The 4792-nt window shown below is 46.2% G+C and overlaps 1 non-coding gene across 1 annotated transcript; it reads right to left on the reverse strand.

The window, feature by feature from the left end:
* Window positions 1-417: 417 nt before the first annotated feature.
* Window positions 418-490, reverse strand: TRNAK-UUU. The gene has a single exon. It is a non-coding gene; the product is annotated as a tRNA-Lys (tRNA).
* Between the last annotated feature and the right edge of the window lie 4302 nt (window positions 491-4792).

Raw genomic sequence — 4792 nt, forward strand, 5'->3', positions numbered from 1 at the left:
TCCTCTGTCGTCCCCTTCTCCTCTTGCCCCCAATCCCTCCCAGCATCAGAGTCTTTTCCAACGAGTCAACTCTTTCCATGAGGTGGCCGAAGTATTGGAGTTTCAGCTTTAGCATCAGCCCTTCCAAAGAACACCCAGGACTGATCTCCTTCAGAATGGACTGGTTGGATCTCCTTGCAGTCCAAGGGACTCTCATGAGTCTTCTCCAACACCACAGTTCAAAAGCATCAATTCTTCGGTGCTTAGCTTTCTTCACAGTCCAACTTTCACACCCATACATGACCACAGGAAAAACCATAGCCTTGACTAGACAGACCTTTGTTGGCAAAGTAATGTCTCTGCTTTTGAATATGCTGTCTAGGTTGGTCATAACTTTCCTTCCAAGGAGTAAGCATTTGTTTATTTATTTATTTATAGTGTCTGGACAGGGACTTGAACCCTGGGCCTTCAGATTAAAAGTCTGATGCTATACCAGCTGAGCTACCCAGACAGTAGAATATACTGATCAAAACAACTTAAACGTCACAGTTTGTGATAAAGACTGATCAATCCTTAAAAAAGTAAAATACTCTGGGATACACTTCTCTTAATATGAGAGGTGGGACTTTTTCATTGAATATATTCATGAATGAATATTATTAATTTAAAAAGACAGGCTTCAGCATCAATGCCTTTCACACCATTTGTTATTCTTGGTATCAGCGCTGAGAGCTGTTCAGGGAAACAAACAGATGGACTTGGAAGGGCTTCTGTTGTCTGTAGCGCAATCGTTTGGTCTCTCTTCAAGTTATATGCCAAACATTAAGGTGAGTTTTGATAATCTGTGAACTGACATTGGTCCTAGGTTCTCCAATTTCTGTGACAATGAAGGTCTGGAAACAATCCTTTGGTAAAAGCAGGTGGTTCTCAGTTATACAATAGACGTGCTACCTGGCTATCAGACATCCATGTTCTGCGCTGAAGGTGAGCATTCCAAAACGTGCCTTTGCTTAGTGCCCTGAAAGACATTTCTTTCTCTCTCTCTTTTTTTTTTTTTTCCTTGCAGCAGGAGCAGGGGCCTGCATCTCCGTAAGATTCAGAATGGGTGATGCCTTTTCAGTGGGGTCCCTCATCTCCCACCCCTCTCTACCCTCCTTCTGCCTTGGAGAGTAACTGCATGGACCAATCAATGGGCTCCCTTCCCCTATGGCTTCCGGTTGCATTTGTCCAATGGGGAGCCCGGCGTTTGTGGAAGCGAGGAGGAGAAGAGAGAAGGCGTTTATGCCCAGGGCTCATCTGCGCAGTGACTCAGGGCACCTCTGCATTTTCTCTAGAAGGCCACAGCTCCTTCGTACTTTACACAGCCTGTCTCCATGTTCTAGAAACCTCTCTCCCCTGACCCTACTCAGGACTCCACCAGCCCAAAGGGGAGGCACAATCCTGTGTAGCTTTCTTTACTCCACCTACGTCTTTATTAATATTTCCTCTATCAAACACTCCTCAAATAACCCAATTTGACTGTGCTGTTTCCTCTTGGCACCCCTACTGATAAACTTATTTTTTACATAGTGGAAGAAGGACATGTGTGAAGGAGGAAGTGGCAAATAGGACATGAGTTAAGTGGAGGCTCTGTAAACTGGTCCTCTTAGGACCGTCTGTGCCTATGAACACTTGGAAAAATCTTCATGACCCCCAGGGGCCTGGGCACTTCAATTTGATGATGGCCCATTTGGTACCTGACCATCCCTGTCTGTCCCTTCCGCTGCATAAGGGTAAGGATGCAGTTGGGTGCCAAAGAGGCATTAAAGAAAGCTGGGGTGCTTTCTCTTGAACGTCAATGGATACAGGTGAATCCTACCAGGCTTTGATGTGCGTCCAACAACTTCCATGCTCTCCTGCTGCTCAGCCACACCCACCACTGACCTCACCTGCAAGAGAAGTAAATGTCCTCCTCTGAGCTGTGGTATGGGGCCGGGTCTGGTTTCACAAAGCTGGGACCTCATAATTGCCTGCTGGAGTCTGGCATCAATCACCCACGACAGGGAGCTTGCCTGGTTTTTCTGCCAGCCTCTCTGCAGCACTGATTTAAAAATTCCAGACAACTCATCAAGAGTTCTTTATTGCAGCAGCGGGCAACTGATCTACAATAACATGTAAAAAGATAGGGGTCCCCAGGCAACAACAGCAGCTGCCGTTTGAGTTGAAATTGGAGTTAAAATGTGTGCTGAATCCACCTGCTGGGGGTGGAGCAATGACCTTGCACCTTCCATCCTGGAATGGTCTAGAAGCCCCTGGGGGCTGTTGCCTGCTGCCACTGAGACTTGAGGCTGCTGCTATTAAACAGATGGCTGTAGGTATGTTTGCATTAACTGCTACTATGATTTTTTTTTCCTTCATAAGGATATTTCAGATTCTACCATCTATATATCTATCTGTATATATAGATAGATCTATATATATATCTGTGCCAAGGCTCAGTTGGTAATTTGAATTGTTGTTTAGCAAATATTCACTCTCTTCCCATCACCGTGTAAGTGGGAAGTGCTTCCTTCACACCCGCTTTGATATGGGTTTGGCCCACTGCTTTGCTTTGACCAGCTGAACGTCAGTGAAAGTGACAGGCCAAAGACATTCAGTGTGCTCCCGCGGCTTGTTTTGCTCTTGCTCTTGGGGATCTGCTATGAGAAGAACATGCCCAGATGGCTGCTTCATCTCAGCTTGTGGAGAAAGCCCCATAAAGCCTGGCCAAGATCAACTGAGCCATGGTGGCCCCACAGACCTGTGAATGTGGACATAAGCGCTTCTTGTCAACTGCTGAGTTGGGCTGGCAACTCCTGAGAAATGACTGCGTTTGAAGATTCTGCTCTGCTGAACCCAAGGGAAGCAGTGTTCACGTCTCTGCTCAAAACCAGGCTTCATTCATTCTGGCATTTATTTATGAATGCACTTGTTTATTCTGCAAATGTGTTTTCATCACTCTCAATATTAAGCACTGCGCTAGAGAGACTCATGTATCTCCGTGTGTCTGGGTTGTCCCTCCATCTTCGGGAGAGAAATGAGGTTACGCAGGTGCACATCCGTAAAGTGCTTTGAAAAGAAGAAAGAAAGAAAGTGAAGTCACTCCGACTCTCTGCGACTCCATGAACTGTAGTCTACCAGGCTCCTCCGTCCATGGGATTTTCCAGGCAAGAGTACTGGAATGGGTTGCTATTTCCTTCTCCAGGTGATCTTCCCGACCCAGGGATTGAACCCGGGTCTCCCACATTGCAGGCAGTCACCTTACCATCTGAGCCACCAGGGAAGGCACACTATAAATCCTGCCAGTTTCCCAGCCCTTTTCTCCAGCTTTGCTCGGCTGCATGACCTTCTGAGGCCAGGCTGGGGTGCGGTGAGTGGAATGGAATCCTGCTCCTGCCTGGACAGGCTTAGATGATCCCCCTGCGTTAAAGCAGGGGCTTTGGGGGAGGAAGAGGTGATACTCACTGTCTCCCTTGTGGGGAACAGGTGTTCTCACCTCTTGCCTGGGTTACTTGGCTCAGCTGCTTGGTGCTCAATCTTGTTTGTTTTCAGGTAAAGAAACGAAGACTCAGAGAGAGGTAATAACTCACCCAATCATTGGCAGACAGCAGGAGCAGTAAGTGTTAATTATTATTATCCAAGTCTCCATGATTAGAGATGTGGAAAGACCACCTTAAAGATTGAACTCTTGAACATCTGTGCAGAAGAGAGTTGCCATAGCAGGCCTGACTGCTCTCTTTTGAAATCCCTGCTTACAGGGTTGGCCCTTGGCTGGTGTATGGGAACTTGGATGTGGGGAGGGTTTTCAACACTGATTGATAAGAGGGGCTCCCTGTGCCTAAACTGTTTATACAAAACAGTATGGTTTATGCTGAACACCTGCTCTCCTTCTGGGAGTCTGGGGTGTGGGTGCATGCTAGGCAGAGGCTGCCCCAGGGCAGGCCCCCAATAAAAATCCTGGGCACTGAACCTCTAATGAGCTTGCCTGGTGGGCAACATGCACACATGTTGTCACATCTTGTTGCTGGGGGAATTAAGGGAGACTTGCATGACTCCACTGAGAAAGACTCCTGGAAGCTTGCTCCTGGTTTCCTTTGGACTTCATTGCATGTGCCTTTTCTCTTTGTTGATTTACTTTGCATTGATTTCCCATAATAAATCACAGCCCTGAGTATGGTTATACTCGGAGTCGTATGAGCGTTTCCCACAGCCCCCGCCCCCAGTCAGCAAGCCTGACAATGATCTTGGGGTCCCCTAATGCAACATCCCTTCCTTTTACTTGACTCTAAGCCTTGGCTGTGGACCCCTCACCCCAATTCCAACACCATCCTTGACTTTTAGGATCATCTTACTCATCCCTAGGACTCTGTTGAAATCTTACCTTGATCACGAGTTGTGAAGGGTTTTCACTGTTCTTGTGACTCCAGCATTAACTTCCAGAATTATCCATCAGGTTCTGTGTCTTAAACAATAATCTGTTTCCTTCCAAAGAACTGAGTTTTGACTTTTGTGGCATGTGTCAGTGTATCACAGCCCTTAGCCTAGAAGCTGAAATAAAATGATATAAAGTGAATGTTTTCACATTGGTTTGCTTTGTCTTCCATGCTCTGCGTTCACTGAAAAGAAGACTTTCGAAGATAGAATCTTAATAGATACCAAATTATTACTTAACTTCAAAATATTTTGACAGCTCACAGACACAGCTATAGCAAATATGTCTCTCAGTTATAGTGCCTATAACTGGAATTAGCCCTAGGACTGTGAATCCTAGTTTTAAATGTGATTAGAATTTTAT

This window comes from Bison bison, unplaced genomic scaffold (assembly GCF_000754665.1).
Source record: "Bison bison bison isolate TAMUID 2011002044 unplaced genomic scaffold, Bison_UMD1.0 scf7180017864038, whole genome shotgun sequence".
NCBI classification, from domain to species: domain Eukaryota; kingdom Metazoa; phylum Chordata; class Mammalia; order Artiodactyla; family Bovidae; genus Bison; species Bison bison.